Source organism: Acinonyx jubatus, chromosome D2 (genome assembly GCF_027475565.1).
Source record: "Acinonyx jubatus isolate Ajub_Pintada_27869175 chromosome D2, VMU_Ajub_asm_v1.0, whole genome shotgun sequence".
Classification (NCBI taxonomy): Eukaryota; Metazoa; Chordata; class Mammalia; order Carnivora; family Felidae; genus Acinonyx; species Acinonyx jubatus.
Genome location: NC_069393.1, coordinates 73,140,314 through 73,159,305, shown reverse-complemented (window position 1 = coordinate 73,159,305; position 18,992 = coordinate 73,140,314).

Below are 18,992 nucleotides of genomic sequence, written 5' to 3'. Positions count from 1 at the left end.
GAAAAGGTGAAGACACAGACACCAGGGTGAAGGCAAGATGAAGACAGACCAGGGATTGGAGCGATGTTGCCATCAGCTGAGGAACGTCTGGAGCCACCAGAAGTTGAACGTCACGAGCAAGAGCTCTGCCCTAGAACTGGGACGAGCTGGGACATAATCAAGAAAGCACTAAGTACTAAGTGGACACCTTGATTTAGGACTCGTGGCCTCCAGAACTGAGAGAGAATAACTTTCTCCCATTTTAAGCCACTGGTTTGTGGTAATTTGTGATAGCAGCCCTAGGAAACTAATATTCTGTGAGCGTGGCCACCCCACATTTTCTCTTGAGGGGCCACAGGCACAGGCCATCTGCATTCCTTAGGGCTATGCCATGTACAGACCGCCACATCTCTTCTCCTTGGATGCCAGTATTTGACTCAGAAAAGAGCCACATATAGGAAGTCCTGGTGTTTCTGGACATGTGTGAGCTGCTACTTCCCAGAATACAACTCATCTCTCTCTGCTTTTACTGAGTGTTTCTCCTTCCCACCATAGCATGGTAACTCCTTGCACTTGGCTTACAGTCCATGTCCTTGAAGGAATGACTGATCCACTTGTAATTTTTTTGTTTTTTAAGTAAGCTCTACGCCCAACGTGGGGCTTGAACTCACAACCCTGAGATCAAGAGTCACATGGTCTACCAACTGGGCCAGGCGGTTGTCCCCACTTATAAATTTTCAGAAAGGTTTTAGACCTCTTGAGGTGAAGGTTTCTGGGCAGGGGTTAATATTGGCTGATCTCTGTAGAGGGCAGAAAAAAAGCATGAAGAAAGGGGATGACCGGTCTGTTGTCATTACTTGCATCTTCTTGGCCACCTGCAGAGGGCATCTGGGTACCTGGTCAGGTGGGAAAGAGTGAAGGTATCATGGGTGTGGTCAATAGGCCAGACTGTGAGGGAAGAGTTCTGACTGGTGACCCAACTTTTAGACAGGTTTTTCATAGTCAGTTTCGCACAATTTACCAATTCTCCTGGCTCCCAGGATCTCGCTGGAAGAAGGTAGACTGGGAGGGTTGAACTGGTTGGAGGTGCTGCTCCTCGCATGGCTCCTCACCCTCAGGTCTGGAGTTCTGACACCCCACTCCTTTAAGCGAGGGGCTGGCCACCTCATTGCCCAGCAGACCCAGGAGGGAGGTGGGGTGCCTTGACATGGACCTTCACAGTCCATGGAGATCTTGTCCATCTGACCAAGGCTGCCCCTGCTTCAGAGTTCAGCTTAGGCACCACTGCTTTGGGGAAGCCCTTTGTGATCTAGAGTGGGTTCTGTGCCTTTTTGGGGGAGGGTGCTGAGCCACCTTGAAATTACTCTATTAATGCCCCTGTTTCATTGAAATGCCAATCAGTTTTCCTACCTGCCTTTATCTCCCACGCAAACTTCTCAAGGAGGGGAAGTACGTGTGTTTTTGTCATCTTGTTTTGTTTTTTTTTTACGCATCTATCATCACACACATGACCCATTCGTATGGCTCTACGTGAGCATGATAAAAAGTGAACATCCCCCTCACCCTAACTGTACCCTCACTCTCTGTCTTAAAGTTACATTCTGATAACCATCTGACAAGCCTCCTTCCAGACTTTTATCTTGACATTCACAAACACGTGTACAGGTACTCCATCTATCTGTCCATCCACGTATTACCTATCCATCTGTCTATTGGTCCATCCGTCTATCCATCTATCATCTACCTACCTACCTACCTACTACCCACCTACCTACCTAATCTTCAGTTTCACTCTGTTTTTCTACCACTTGCTTTTTCCTTTAACGTCACGTCTTGGAGATCTTTTCATGTCAGTACCTAGCAATCCACACAGTTTCGTAGTAGCCCATTCATCTGTAGATGGACCATCGGGTTGTTCCATTGCCATGAATCAGGCAGCAAGGCCCATCCTCATTCATACATACCAGTGCACACATTTCTTTTGGATAGATGAAATCCCCTGGTTGAGTTTTAAGCATACTAGGCCTCTTTTTCTATCCTTTGCCTCTATGCTTGGAGCTCTCCCAGAATTACTTCTATGTCAGCAACAATTCTTTCCTTTTTGAGCTGTAGTTTTTGCTAGGCCCTATGCTTATTTCTCCTTTTATTTCATCCTTTCTTTCTATTTTTCAGGAATTCCTCAAGATCCCTGGTTAGGGATCTTTTTCAGCACTGTTATGAAGATACACGCACACACACACACACACACATGCACACACACCTCTTCTGACTTATGGCATTTGGGATGAGAGGGTATAGACATGTGTGCTTAGCCTGCTATTTTGAGCCAGTTTATGACGACCACTTTATTTCCCATACCCAGGGCTTGACAACCGCTGTGCAGGAACAAAGTCCGTGTTGAGAGAACAAATGAGTTTTTGTGTTAGGCAGGTACCAACATTTGATCAAGGACAAATATCTCAAAGGGACTGATTTGGCACTGATTTCTGTGTTGGTGGATTACCCTTCAATTAACCACTCACAACTATAAGATATTGTGCAGCTGACTACCTACATATGAGTAGAAGTGGGATTAGTTTTAGGGAAAGCGTCTCCATCTTTAATTTCCATGTAAATTTAGCATAAAAGACTACTCTCCCTTGTTCATGAAGGCCTCAAAGCCTCTTACCAGACAGCAGCAAGTAAATTTAATGGGACTCAATTTGATGACATGTGTCCAAGAAAAAAGAATGGTTAACATACATGTCAGACAGTCAGCTGCTTTTAAACTCGGAGTCGATGCCACTGAATTTTTTAAATGATTTTTTTTTAAGAGTTTACTTATTGGGGCGCCTGGGTGGCGCACTCGGTTAAGCGTCCGACTTCAGCCAGGTCACGATCTCGTGGTCCGTGAGTTCGAGCCCCGCATCAGGCTCTGGGCTGATGGCTCAGAGCCTGGAGCCTGTTTCCGATTCTGTGTCTCCCTCTCTCTCTGCCCCTCGCCCGTTCATGCTCTGTCTCTCTCTGTCCCAAAAATAAATAAACGTTGAAAAAAAATTAAAAAAAAAAAAGAGTTTACTTATTTATTTTGAAGTGACAGAGTGCAAGCAGGCAAGGCGCAGAAGAGAGGAGACTCCTAAGCAGGCTCCCCGGGGTCAGCTTGCAGAGCCTGACGAGGGGCTCAGGCTCACGAAACCACGAGATCATGACCTGAGCTGAAGTCATGAGTCGAATGCTTCACCGACTGAGCCCCCTGGGTGCCCAGATACCGCTGAAATTTAAAGGGCTACGTGACCGTTCATGGGACAACATCAAAGAATGCTAAAACAAGCACATGCCCAGAACACTTGGCTTAAATTTGCCAAGTGCCACTTGAGGGTCAAGGAAACACTCTAGCAACCTGGATTCCGTTTCCTGAGCCCAAACGGGCCCTTCTCTGCAGCCCTGCGTTCGTGTGTGCTCCTGCTGACAGGTGCTGCAGATGTGAGCCCTGCTGGGCCTTCCTCGGCAGCCATCTGTCAGCGAGGCCTTCACTCCTCCAGGCGTGTTGATAAGAATATACACTTTCTGCAGTCGACAGACTTTGCTATTCAAAACACTGTAAAAAAATGGCTATAGGAATTTAATTAGCAACTTCCATTAAGAGATTAGATGAGAAGAACAAAGAGACACCAAAGGAAAGGCTTCTTAATAAAACCGGAGAAGCTGCAGAATATTCATAGCAAAACAAAGGAAATGGAGAATCTGTTCGGTGACTTGTTAGAGGCGACAGATACGTTCTGATGTTTTCTCAGGGCCCGGCTGGTCTATGGCTAACGAGGTGCGGTATGAAGGGCGGAACCTCCTACCGGCTCCAGCAGGTAACAGGTGTGGGGGCGAGCAGCCCTGCAGTGCCGCCGAATCTGTGTGCTCTCACATGTCACTGTGTGGCCCCTAGAGTCTGTGTTTAGTTGACCTGGCGCCAGCATTCAGGGGCTGACCCTAAATGGTTCGATTGGCTCATCACTGGCCACTGGCTGCCTCTCTAGGTTGGTCACCTGGCTCACTCACAGCTGTGTGTCGGGTCAGTGGAGGTGAAGAGAGTATAAATGGATCAGAACAAATCCATCGCTTCCATTAAGAAAATAGATTCCTACAAGACATTCAGTGGGATCATCGCTGTGTGTGTGTGTGTTGGTGGGGAGGTGAGGATAGGTACCCCCAAAATGACCGTGGAGCTCATTTTGTTTATACCCATTAGATTGGCTACCCAAATAAATGGTTGGCTCAAGCACCAAGCGTGACTCCCTACAATTCCTTAATGCCAATATGCTTCCTAAAAAATGCATAGATCAAGGCAGCAGACGAAGAGATAGTTCATAATAGAACTGTATCCTGGAAAACAGGCCTCGGCCTAAAATGCTACCAGCCATTCCTATCAGAATCAACTGTTTCCCTCCCCACGCCCCTGAGACAAAAGAATGGTTTCTGTGTTACAAGGTATTTTCAGATTTTGATCTGATTCAAAAGGTTGATAAATAGATTCAGATGGTATCATCTTAATAGAATCAATGAAAATGACGAGGCTATTATTCTTATTTGTTAATTGGCATAAACTCTGATGGAGTAAGATTAATTTTACACTTTGCAGAGGAAGTCTCGATATCCACAAGAAATCTGAGAATATAAAAATTTGTATAAACTCGGGTTTGCATCCACTCTGGCCCGTGCTATATTTCTGCTAAACACATGTGCTTTGTGCATACACACACACACACACACACACACACACACACACAGGCATGCGCGTGCGCGTGCGCACACACACAGATAGGTTTGATAAAGTTGGAATGAAATTCTTATGAGATTAACTATTTTTAGCTCCAAAGTAAAAATTAGGTAAAAAACACTTTAATTAATAACTGAGTCATAACCTACATACTGTGAATACAAGATATCCCTGTAAAAGTTTCTAGTTACTAAAAGGTTAATTAATTTTTTCTTTATTTCCAAGAAAAAATAAGGCTAATGCAAGATAATGAGATAGATGGGAGGGCTTGGGGGTGGGGGAATGGAACCAGATGAAATTATCATCGTTGTCTTTTGTTCTTGTGAACTTAAAGCCGTTTCTTATAGTTGTTAGTGTAAAATGAACTAAATTAGAGAATGTGTGATTGCTGTGGTTGCTAAATGCAGCCGGCCTCCTTTATGTGGGTCATAAGTTCTATGCCCAAGGCTTTGTGGGCTGACAGGACGGTGGCCCCGAGCCCTCCCGGGGATTGGGCCTCCATTGGGCTTCTGGGGCCATGGCTCTCTCCTGCTGTCCTCTGGAGGTGCCCTTTCTTCATCTACTCTGAGTGAAGGTCCCATATGACTCATGGCTTTTATCATACAGCCTTTATAACTAATATGGAGAATTGATTACCTGTGTTTCCACAGAAAGTAAAGGCTACAAGGGGCCACTGGCAATAAACATTATTTCTTGAAATCCTTGGTAACAAGAACCACCCCCCTCCTCCATTTGTTTTCTCTTCCCCATTTGTACCATTATAGGTGACTGCAAAACATATTTCTCTATGGACCTGCTTCTTCTGGCCCATCTTCAGAATTGAACCAATGTCTGTCTTTCTTTCATGTACCTGGGAAGCAAAGGTCTTTCATGATCACTTCTGGTGTTCTGAATGTCCCTGTTGCCCTCGGGGTTTCTCTACCAGCCAGGTTTGTCGCCATGAGTTTGTGCTACAATGCTACAAATCTCCCCAGCTTCAGCTCCAAACAAGGGTACATTTGTTCCTCAAATATCTCTCTTGAGCATGTACCACATGTCAAGCTGGTCTAGGCACTGGAGATACAGCAGAAAAGGCAAAAAAAAGAAACAAAGAGAGAAAAGATATAAATACCTGTCCTCAGACAGCCTCCATTATAGCGGAGAGATAGGCAATAAATAAGTCAAGAGTGATGGCAAGTGCCGTGGAGTTTCCACTAACTGAGAGAAGAAAGATTGAGAATTTCTTTTGGATGCGACAGCCCCTGCGGAGAGGGGGCTCATGTTAGATCACTGAGTAGGCGTTAGAAGAAGGTAGGGCAGAGGCGGTCTGTGGCCTGTTTACTACAGGTGTCTGGTGAGAAGAATACATATCACACATACCCATTAGCTCTGTTAGATGGGGTCCTGTGCTTTTTTTTCCACGAACAAAGAGAAGCTCATAGAGTTAAGACTTAAACCTGTAGTCCGCTCAAGAAGGAGCATGCTTATGAAAATTAAGCCCCTCTTCAGATATTTCTTCCTTCCTTCCTTCTTTCCTTGCTTCCTTCCTCCCTCCCTCCCTCCTTACCTCTTTCTTTCTTTCTTTCTTTCTTTCTTTCTTTCTTTCTTTCTTTCCTTCTTTCCTTCTTTCCTTCTTTCTTTCTGAGATGGAACAGAAAATCTTGAAGTGAGGAAGCATCCTTTGGCCCTTGATCTTGAGAAGTCAGAGGTGGCCAAAGCTATTTAGGGATGGAGAGGGCTATCTGATCTTTAGGGAACAGTCAGGCAGCTTTCCCCAAGATTATCCTTATGGAACAACGCTGTCCCTCCATCCTGCAGTATCTCTTTTAAACTCATGTTTAAATAGCTATACTTAAATGATAAGGCGCCAGCCTTTCACCTCCAGGATCCTAACTGGATTCAAACTCTAGTCTTGTAGGAAATGAGTTTGGTCGTCTAAGCTGAGCCCGGTGGACAAAAGTCCTTATCTCCAAACTTCAAGCATAATCCAGCCCATCATGGCAGGCCTGGAAGTCTGCTCTGGGGGAAAGAAAGGGAATGAGTGGGGGGTTGAAAGTAAATTACTGAAGTAGTTAAATCAATCCTGAATTCAAATCTCCACCATTTAAGTTATAGTCCCTTTCTGTCCAGACCACAAAATGGCTTTTCAGCACTATACTTTCTAGCGGCCTTCCAAAAGGAGGAAGAAGTCACTTAGAGCAGTTAAGCCTCCAAAAATGAAGTCAAAGCTGCAAAGAGGCATCAGCTTGAACACCTTAATAAATTTAAATTTTCTTTGAATAGTTTCCTTATCAACCTCAGAAGAATACCTTACGTCCCTGCCCCGTCTATGCTGCGAGTAAAAAGCCCGACTTCTATCTCTCCTATACTTGAAGATGTCTAAACATGTCAGGGAAATATCACGTGCAAAGATTGTGTGTTCTAAAGCAAACCCGGGAAGTTTAGAATAACACAACCAATGTTGTGCCCCAAACACTCGAAACATAAAAACAGAACAGAGCCAAGAAAAGGCTACGGGAGACCCCATCTCTAGTGTGCTTTGCTTGAGACTCAGAAAGGAATAATTACAGGCAAGGAGCTTTGAGGACTCAGCCTATTGATGAGAAATAGGCTATTTAGGGATACTTTGACCGTTTTGAATAGTTTGCTTTCCAGGTATTCAGAGTCAGGCATTTCTTTCCCGCCAATGGCCTGCGCCCAGCCCTCTGCTCGCCTCCCCTCCACGTTCCATTTATCAAGTTAGCATTTTGCTCACAATAAAATGGATGACAGTTTCATTACAGAATGGCATCACTTGTCAAACTTTGAATTACTGATCATAAAAATATCTGTTATGCTTTGAAGGATTGTTGGAGGACTTCCATTTATATATATATATATATATATATATATATATATATATATATATATATTTTATCAGTAAGGCTGTTTAGTGCAACATGCACAGGGAGAGAGCTGGGGAGGGGAGGGGGGGACAAGAAATCAAACCCGGCCCAGGAGCCCAGGGTTGGCTGTATCCTACCCATACAAACAAGCTTCCATCACAGCCCTAGACAGCAGAAATAAAAGGGAGCTTTTTGGCTCACAGCTATAAAAAAAATTATCATAGTGATGAAGTTCCTCAGCCATCAACAGAGCTGTGATAACGCTGTTTGATGATGATTTTCCCATGAATGTTAAACAGCCGCCACTGCAGAGGGAAAGGAGCTTATCTGCACCTAATACTGATCTCTAATTCCTGCCCTTCTTGAACCATCCATTTTCCAACAGCATTAACTGGCAAATTTACATCCCATCTTAATGCTGCTAAAGAGGACAGGAGACGAAGAGTAAATGACAGCAGTGTAATGAGGGGTGGCTTTTTTCTCCTTTCTCTTTAATGGCTGAAGATTTACACAATTGTCTGTAAGCTTATATAGAGAGCTTACCTGAACCTTTTCCCAGCATGGATTCAACTTACAGGAGCTTTTGTTAACTAAACACACAGAAATATTTTTAAGGAGGTTTAATAGTAGGACTTCAAAAGAAAGCCAAAGGATGGAAAATCAGAAAAAAAAAAAACAAATTTATATGTTATAAATAATACAAATATCTTCCAGGGCTGATGATTTCTGAACAAACAAGGTGGTAAGAAAGAATGTTCTCTTAGGTTGCCACGTAGTGAAAAAGATTTTGAATATGAAGGAATAATTAATTAAAACAAGGACTTAGAGAGAGCTATGTTCCACATGCCACCAAGACCCAGGATTTCTCTGATCGTATAACATCCATCAAAATACTACCTGTTCACTAACAGGGTGTGAAGAGATAGCAGGTAATTTCAATGGTAAATCTGAATGTAGGGAGCTACAATAGCTAGATGTGGGAAAATCCCATTTGTGCATCCAGATGATGAAAGTAAAGCAAATAAAAATCACCATGGGCGAGCCATTTAACATCACAGGCTGGAAACCTTGAAGTTGTCTTTGACTCTTCCCCTTCTTTCATCCTCTTTATCCAATCCATTACCAGTCCTGCTTTTCCTCCCTTTGAAATGTTTTTTTGAATTTACTCACTCTTCTCTCCCTCCACTCTGACTCATGTCTCTAGCCCCTCGCGATCTGAATATGGCAATTCCTCTTGTTTTCCCTGCTTCTAGCCTCTGTGGGCCCCTTCATAGAGTCATTCAAATAATACTTTGGTATTTTTCACCATGTAATCTGCCTTCTTTAAAAAAAAAAAAAAGAAAACAAACTCTTTTGCCCTCTGCCGCACCTCCCCCCCACCCCCAACTGCTTATAGAAATGGTTCTTAAAGTGTGGCCCACAATAATACCTACTTAGGGTCAGATTTAATAAGACCCACTCACTGAAAACTACAAAACATTTTGAAGGGAAATTAAATAGCTTACACAAGTGGACAGATGTGCCATAGTCAAAGATTAGAACAGAGGTTGGCAAACTCTGTAAAGAACCAGATAGTAAATATTGGTGGGTTTTCAGGTCATATAGGTTGCTTTGAAATATTCTCTCTCTCTTTTTTTTTTCATCCAAAACGTAAAAACCATTCTTAGCTTCAGGCCATACAGGAATAGGCTAGATTTGGCCTGCAGACCATAGTTTGCTGACCCGTAGGTTGGAAGATTCAATATTGTTATGATGGCAATCTTCCCCAAATTGATCTATCGATTTGATGCAATCCCAACCAAAATCCTTACAGGTTTTAAAAGAAATTAATAAGTTTATTTTAAAATGTATATGAAAAGGCAAAGGACCTAAAATAGCCGAAGCGATTTAGAAAAAGAAGACCAGAATTGGAGGACTTATACTACCTGATTTCCTAACTTATCACAAAGCTACAATCATGAAGATGATGAGGCACTAATGTAAAAATAGATCAAGGAACAGACTAAAGAATCTGGAAAAACACCCACAGTTACATGGTCAATTGATTTTCATCAAAGATACCAAGGTAATTCAATAGAGAAAAGATAGTCTTTTCAACAAATAGTACCAGAACAAGTGGATATTTCCATAAAAATAAAACAAAATGTAACCGTGATCTCATATCACACACAAAAATTAATCCAAAATAGGTCATAGACCTAAATGCAAGATCTGAAATGATTAAACTTCTAGAGAAAATTTATAAGAAGATCTTTATGATACTAGCTTAGACCAAGATTTCTTAAACGGGACACCAAAACCAAACACTATCAGAGAAAAAAGTTGATAAAAGGGGTTTCATCAAGAGTACAAATTTCTGGTCTTTGAAAGACATAATTAAGAAAGCAAAAAGGAAAGTTACCGACTGGGAAAAATGTCCACCACATATAGATCCAACAAACACTTTGTGTCTAGAATATCTAAAAAACCCTTAGAACTCAATAACAAGACAACCCAATTAAAAAATGAGTGAAAGAATGGAAGAGAAACTTCGCAAAAGCAGGTGGCCAAGAAGCAAATGTAAATATGTTCAATTATCCACTAGTCACACAAGAAAAACAAACTAAAACCACGGTGAGAAACCACTACAAATCCACTAGCGTGAGTGAAGTGCTAAAGATTGCCCATACGAGGCACTGGCCAGGATGTGGAATCACTAGAGCGCTCATGTAGTTTGGGTTGGAATGTTAAATGGTGCAGCCAATTTGGAAAACAGTATGTCGGTACTTTATAAAGTTAAATGTAAATTATAATAATATGATTCAGCAGTTCTACCCACAGATATTTACCTAGGACAAATAAAAATACACATCTACATAAACGTGTGTATGTGAACGTTCACAGCAACATTATTGTATATAGTCCCAAATGGGAAGCAGCCCAAATATTTAGCAAGTGGTGAATATATAAACAAATTGTCGTATGGTTCTACGATAGAATACTACTTGGCAACAAAAAGGAACAACATAGTTGTATAGGCAACACGAATCAATCTCAAAAACATTGTGCTAAGTGAAAGAAGGCAACGATAAAAGACTGTGAGGGGCATCTGGGTCCTGGGTGACTCAGGCCATTAAGTGTCCGACTCTCGGTTTTGGCTCAGGTCGTGATCTCAGGGTTTGTGAGTTCGAGTCTCACATCTGGCTCTGTGCTGACAGTGTGGAGCCTGTTTGGGATTCTCTCTCTCTCTCCCTCTTTCTCTGTTCCTCCCTCACTTGTGCTCTCTGTCGCTCTCTCTCAAAATAAATAAATAAACTTAAAAAGAAAAGACTATGAATGATCCCATTTGTATGAAATTCTAGAAGTGACAAAACCGTAGTGACAGAAAGCAGATCACTGGTTGCATGAAGCCAGGAATAAGGGTAGGGAAGAGCAAAGGGGCATGAAGGAATTTTTTCAGGTGGAGGTATTCTAATTTTTAATGTTTATTTATTTTTGAGAGAGAGAGAGAGAGTGAGAGAGAGAGAGAGAGAGTCAGAGCACAAGCCAGGGAGGGGTAGAGAGAGAGGGAGACACAGAATCCGAAGCAGGCTCCAGGGTCTGAGCTGTCAGCACAGAGCCCGACGCAGGGCTCGAACCCACGAACTGTGAGATCATGACCTGAGCCGAAGTCGGATGCTCAACCGACTGAGCCACCCAGGCGCCCCTAAAAATAATATCTTAACAAAGAAGAGGTAAAGAAACTACAAATTTTTAAGTTTTGGGGTGAAAAGACAAGGTACTCCCCCCTTGGGTGCCTGGCTGACTCGGCTGGGAGAGCATGTGACTCTTGATCTTGGGGTCATGAGTTTGAGCTCCATGTTGGGTTTAGATTTTACTTAAAAAATAAATAAACTTAAGAAAAAGTTACTCCTCCTACGTATCTGTGATGGAGTAGACTTACTTCATATGCTTTAACCAAAATCACATATCAAAGCAGATTATATGCAGAAGTCAGCTGCCTTCTATTCTATTAACAGACATGCAAGACATTTGTAAACATGTAAAATAATGTCACCCTTCTCATTATGTGACATTATATTTTTTGGGAAACACATTCTTCATATAAGTATTATTTATGTTGTAGGTAGGTTTATTATTGTCATTTAATATTAAAAAATTTTTTTAAGTTTATTTATTTATTTTGAGAGAGAGAGAGAGAGAGAGAGTATGAGTGGGGTAGTGGCAGAGAGAGAGAATCCCGAGCAGGCTCCACACTGTCAATGCAGAGCCAGATGTGGGGCTCAAACTCATGAACAGTGAGATCATGATCTGAGCTGAAATCAAGAGTTGGACACTCAACTGACTGAGCCACCCAGGCACCCCTGTCATTGAATATTTTAATATTAAACATTTTAATGTTAAAAAACTTTCTCAGCTTTAATTTCTATATGCCAAATATTGATAAATATAACCCACATAAACAAAAGCCCCTTGGGGTTCTCAGTTATTGCTCAGTTATAAAGGGGTCCTGAACCCAAAGGCTTTAAGGATTGCAAACTAAAACTCAAAGTTCAGTAGAACTGGGATGTCTTTGTTCTCACAATGCTCTGCTGGAATTGTTTTCTCCAGCTGGGCTAGGGTGTCTCCAGTTCCGATTCCCAGTCCAGGTCCGCGATTAGCTTGTGTCATTCTTTCCGTAATCCTACTAGCTTCATGCCTTCACAGCATTTTTATCCTGCAGCTCACAGTTTCCTTACCTGCAAAATGAGGATCACAACCGAATCAACTTCATGGGGTCGCTGTCCCTACGCAAAGTGAGTTTATGCAAAGCATTGAGAATAGTGCCTGCCCATAGCAAGCGTGCAATTCCGTGTGCTGTTATAGTTCTCATTGCTTTTGTTACCTTCCCAGTTTCCCTCCATCTTTGTAAATGTCACTGCTCTGTGTTGACCAAGCCATCCTCTCTCATCCAACAATGGCATCCATAATTAATAAGCACCACTTGGTTTTGCTCTCTTTTTCTGATTGTTTGAAACATCTTATTTTATTTCCCAAACTATATCTAAAGCTCCTTGAAAGCAAACTCTCTCTTCGGCTTGTTTTACTTAGCACAGAACTGGGCAAGCAACAGCTGCTTAACAGATACCTTGTTAAGTTGTTGGTTTCCAACTCTGTAGTATGGGAGTAATAGGAGCATCTTATGTATCTACTTCATGGATACATTGTGATAATATATATGAAGAGGTTTCATATCCTTTAAAGGAAAAGGAAATCCATACGCCAAGCCAGGCCCCTTTTGTGGGTCCCAAAATGTCCTAGGCCATGATAAGGAATTTTTCCAGAAACAAATTATTGTTAAGCGGACGTCCCTATTTATATTTTCCCTTAATACTCTGAATTCCTTTGTCATATTGAACTTTGCATACCTAACAATGTGTTCTGTCAAACAAGCATCTGGGAGAAATATCAAAACTGTGGCTTTGTAGGACATGTGACGATGGCACTTTGTATTGACCTTGCTAAAAAGGTTCTCATTTAAGATTGCATTGTCAAGTTTCTGCTCATGATATTCCCAAGAGGGAAACGATTAATCTGTTAAAATCCTAAATGAACAAGACCTCACTGGCACTTCTGAAAACATTTTTTTTTTTTTGGTAGCATTACTATAGCTACTTAAATCTGTACAGAATTTTTTTTTGGATATGGTGGTCATCAAATTTTAGCTGAAGTTAAAAAAAAATTTTTTTTTTAGTAAATACTACAGTAAATACTTTTGAGAGAGAGAGAGAGAAAGAGACAGAGCATGAGTGGGGTAAGGGCAGAGAGAGAGGGAGGCAGAGAATCTGAAGCAGGCTCCGGGCTCCAAGCTGTCAACACAGAGCAGGATGCGGGGTAGAACGCATGAACCATGAGATCATGACCTGAGCCAAAGTCGGACACCTAACTGACTGAGTCACCCAAGGTGCCCCTAAAATTCTAACTTTTTTCCATGTTGAGCCTAAGTAATCTCGAGTAACATAATTTCAGACATTATGCTTACACCAAAACCACAATGCTGTGAGATGTCATGCTGAACTGATCACAAGGATCCGATATATAACAGAGTAGGAATATTAATTCATGTAAGAAACATTTATCGAGTACCAACTGTATACCCAGCACCTGGGAGTACAGGGGTGTTCAGTTCTAGTAGCAGGAGATGGAGAAGAAATGAAAGCTCAATAAATGAGATAATTTTAGATAGTGATCAATACAATGACCACCATGAAAAAAATAGCATGATGGGATAGAGACAGACTGGGGCCTGGGATGCTATTTTGCTAGAATGAGCAGAAGTTACAGCTAGTTATTTTAGAGATATTAAAAATATATGTCTAATAAAAATGCTAATTGGGGTTATCTTTTAATTATTGTCTTTTTTATACTTTTCTGCGTTTTTCTATATTTTTACCTGAATATGCACAACTTCCATAATCAAAGAAAAGTTATATAAAGCAAACTTTGCTTGCAGTCCACTTTAGATCGTGTTGATCCTATGACTAAAGACACCACAGAGATCTACTATTCTAAACAGAAAACACTGAGTATTTAATATTTATTGTTTAGCTGCCTATGAAATAAGTTATTTGTGAAGCCCCTAGAAGAGTGCTTAGCTTAGCACCTAGTTAGTGTTAATAAAATAAATAATAATAATAATAATAATAATAATAATAGACTGGTATGTTGACATGATCTCTAATTCAGTTTAGCAAACAACTTTGGAGAACATCACCGTGTGCGATGTAAGCAGTGTGGAGTGTGAAACAAGGAGTATGATACGGCATGAAATTCCAATGTAATTGAATGTCTTGTATCTATTCTCTCTGTGTCTCTTTCTTTGAGAGATGTAGCAGTCCTGCTGTCAAGAAATCTAGAAATTTGCTAGGATAGAAACATTATTCACACAAGTATTAATTCATAATACCGGAGTTCCTTTTTGGGGGGTGGGGGGGGGCAGGCAGCAAAAACTAACTGAACTATAGGTTCTGGTCAAGAAAGGAAGAGTTGAATTTTTAAGTCCAAACAAATTCAAAGGGGGAGTTTAATCACTCCCCCTTTATTGTTGAACTACTTCCTCTTACTGGTGAGAAATCTAAACGTTTATCCTTTCAAGGATGTTCATTGTAGTCCATACACAGACTTTGTAATAAACCTGTGGTTATTTGTGTGGGTGAAGTGTGGTGAGTGACCACATCGCTCCCCAAGACGAGATGCTTTCGACCCAGTTGCAAACACAAGGTGGTCCTAGGTGTTTCTGGAAACAATTATCAGCACACCCATACTTGCTTGACTTTGTCACGTAGGAACAACCAACACAAACTTTGTGTCAGAAGATACCAGCTAGTGACATTAAGGAAGACGTGTATATTGGGCTCCTTATTTCGTGAAGGTATTTCCCATATGAGAGCCTGGAATTAATGGTTTTCCATCCGTGGGTGCAGAAACTGTCGACAACTGGGAGCCAGTTGGAAAGGGCTTCTGAGGACAGCCTTCAAGCCCCTTGCATGGAGATGTCTTCTGTGTAGCCGAAGGAAGGAGAATTTTGATAACATAAGGTCTCTTCCTGCTCTCACTTCTTGTCAACCCTTAGCCCAATAAATGTCGGCTTCTAAAAAGCCCATCTTGAAGGTACTTTGGGGAGGAAAAAAAATCACGGGAAACTTTAATCTGGCATAGACAGGCAGTTTTCACTTTTCACCTCCTCATTCTTCATATCTCTGCTTATTCAGCACTGCTTAATATAGATCTAAACAGGAAGTCTCCCACTTATGAATGTGCTTGGTTCTAGAAATTTACCTTTAGGTTGATTATGTGGATCTGAGAACACAGTTTCTCTCAGGAAAAAAAAAATGTTATAAATGGTTGTCAGATTCCCAGGCAGTCCCCAAAGCCAATTTAATTTAATGTTCCTGAACACTAAAAATAGCAGCTTAAGGAAAAGAGAGAGTTTGTGTGAGAGAGCTGCTTGTTTGTATATGGATTACTCAGCTCCAGAAGGATCCCCAGTCAACTGGCTGAGGCTTCCTGGAGGTGCCTTTTGTACCTTTTGAATTTTGAACCATTGGAAATGTTATCTATTCCGATTTTTTTTAGTTAAAAAAAAAAGGAACCCCACTCACAAATGATAATACTCGTATCAGTCTGGGCTGTGATCTCAGGAACAGGAAGTGAAATGAGAAGGAGAAGGAAGAGGCTTTTACCTTCCGTCCTGATTCACGACCTGTCCCAAGTAAGATTTGGGGGAGCGGTAACAAGAAACTGCTTTTCTTTTCTCTTCCTTCGACCTCTCTTCTGCCCCCTGGTGTCCCTGAGCCCAGAGCCCAGGTCCCCTTACAGCTTCTGTAACCTCTCTCCCTCTGCCCCAGAGCACCGTCTATTTGAAGGAAGTTGCCCCTGGTCGCCAAGGTCAGAGTTTTTCCTCCCAACCAAATCCCATCAAACTTCATAGTCACCCCCACGAGCATCCTGCGCGAGATATCGGAAGGCAAGCAACCGCATAAAACTACAGTAGAACACGAACCACTGAAGATTTTGTAACTTTCAAGAAATTATTTGCATATTTGAAAGGGATGATTCTTTAAAAAAAAATTCTCTAATGTTTATTTATTTTTGAGAGAGAGAAACACACAGTGCACAAGCAGGGGGGGAGCAGAGAGAGAGGAAGATACAGAATCCAAAGCAGGCTCCAGGTTCTGAGCTGTCAGCACACAGCCTGATCCGGGGCTTGAGCTCATGAACCCCGAGATCATGACCTGAGCTAAAGTCGGACGCTTAACCGGCTAAGTCACCCAAGGGCCCCTCAAAGGGATGATTCTTAAAAGAACATCAAAACTGAAAGGCAAACACTTCAGATCCCGTGAGGGTGATTGTGTGTGGGCCTGGCGGGCTGTTTCTGGGTCAGCACATCCTGGAAGCCTGCTGTTTTCCTCCACTCCTCAGAGGCGGTTCTCTAACCAGCTCTGGGTTGCATTAGTTTCCTCGGCTTCTGCCAGGCTGCTTCTAGCTCAGGAGCGATCCAGGTCATGGCTCCCAGCACGCCTTTGGTCAGGGCCTTTCATCACTGTTGGGTTGGAGTTACTGCTTTGCCACAGAGCTCCTGCCTAAACGCTTCCCCAGCCAGCATTTCTGTTAATAAAATGGCTACATCCCAGGGTCCGTTTGCTGATAGCAACAATATTTCTTTCTTTTTTTTTTTTTAAGTTTATTTATTTTGAGAGAGAGAGAGACAGAGAGAAAGAGAGAGAGAGCACAAGCAGGGGAAGGACAGAGAGAGAGGGACAGAATCCCAAGCCGGCTCTGTGCTATCAGCCAAAGTCAGACATGGGGTTCGAACTCACAAACTGTGAGATCGTGACCTGAGCCGAGATCAAGAGTTGGACGCTTAACCGACTGAGCCACCCAGGCGCCCCGGCAACAATATGTCTATATAGCTTCAGAGTTTGCCATAAACCTCTGCCTTGACATGCATGAAACCCTATGAAATAGGCAGGCCCAACATTATTGTAGTTTACAGATGAGAAAGCTAAGACTGTGAGTTATTTGTTCTTGGAAATATAGCCCTAAAGTTACTTGGCTGAATGAAGTAAGTGACTCGGCCATGAACTAGATCTGAGTGCTTCTCTCCCTAATTCATGCTGCCAACCCTGGTAAGGTAAGGTCAAGTACGATTCCTAGTTGGCTTCTGGTCTTGATCAAGAAGCTGGGAGTGATACTCATTCACCAGTAAATATTTACCGTCTTCCAGACACTTCCCAGATGCCGAGGACACATTAGTCAACAAAAGGGACAAAAAACCCTATTGCTCGCAGCACCTGCATTTGGTGGTCTGCTCCTCAAGAGTTGGGACATCACTTGTCCTGAGGTGAGACCTGACTCTGTGCTCAGCAAGTGGACGTAACAATCCTGGTGACGCTAGGCTTTGTCCAGCTTTGGCTCAGTGATTCCATGCCTCATCCCCTGAGGACTGCTTTCAGTCAGGAGCTGACCGTCTGCATGGGGGTCTCTGACTTGTTCTCTTCTGCAAATCTGGACGATGGTACAGGCAAGCATCTCAGAGAGGAGGCACGAAGCAAAATAAGGCTATTACTCCTTTGTGCAGCTGTTAGAAAGGGTTGGTGACGTGAGAGCCAGGGCATCTCTTAATGTCGGTATTTCAAGTGAGGCTGAACGATAACATGGAACAAAAAAAAGCAGCTCCCCTACATTGTTTCATTTTCAGCTGGCTTTACAGAACCTCTGCCCCGATGCAAATCATTTTAGAGGAAAACCAGAAAACCTACATCTGGGCTAAAAATATAGCATTTTTGCGGTGCATGTGAGCTTCGGCACAGAAAATACTACATAGTTGATTTGATTCACAAAATAAGCCTTAAAGGTCTGTTATACGCTGTAATTATCTTGGAATTTTTTGTACGATGGGAGCATTAAACCCAGCTCTGTGCTGTCAGAAATGTTTTCTTCCTTTCCTTTTTTTTTTTTTTTCTAATCTTCCTTAAAGTATTGGTGTGAATTAAACTCACCGAGGAGGAAACCAGTGAACATCCTCCATAACACAGTTATGAAAATATGAAGAGAGCTTCTGTTGATCCCATCTGGACTGCCAGATGTTTGCAGACTAGGGCGGGAGTTCTAGCAGATTTCTGACCTCCAACCCCAGACCTGGTTACAATGTCCTCTCTCCCTCTCCGAACATGCACATGTAATTGAGAATGAGCAAAAACAAAAATAATAAACCTATAATCTGCTAAGAAGGCATAAGAAATAGTCACTGGCAAAGTGAAGTGACTTCATTGGGATCTGGTTGTACATGCTGTTTATAACACAGAAGAAGGGCAGCAGAGAGGTTGGGAAACTACACCCTATCTGGCTACAAAAGTAGGAAATCTAGTACAGAAAATTTCTTCAGAACTTTTATCATGAAGTGTCAGAAATAATAGAAATTTCCTTTATCCATGTATCTACAGGGTCAAGAGTGAGCACGTATAACAAAACTGAACACACTCTTTCATGAGTTGTAAAGTTCCTTTGTCATTTGTGCAAAGCCAGATGGTAATCCGTGGAGAGTAGAGCTCCATTCGTGGTCTCCGAGAGATGGCAGGGACATGAAATGTCTAGGAGAGCACTGAACTTCTGCTGTCAACCTCTGGACTTCCAGAAGCTTCTTTTAAATACAAAATATTTGAGAATTGCCCCTGATATTATACCTGTAATTTGATCAGTCTATAATATGGTTAGTTCTTCAAAGTTCAGGAAAAACATACAGTTAATTGTCTTGACCCACGATGGCATGAACCAGGTCTCATGACAGTTTGATGACAAAGATCTGAGGAAAGAGTTTCTGTGCAGTAAGAATCATGCATCTGCGTGGTGCCTCGGTGTCTCAGTCGGTTAAGTGTTAGACT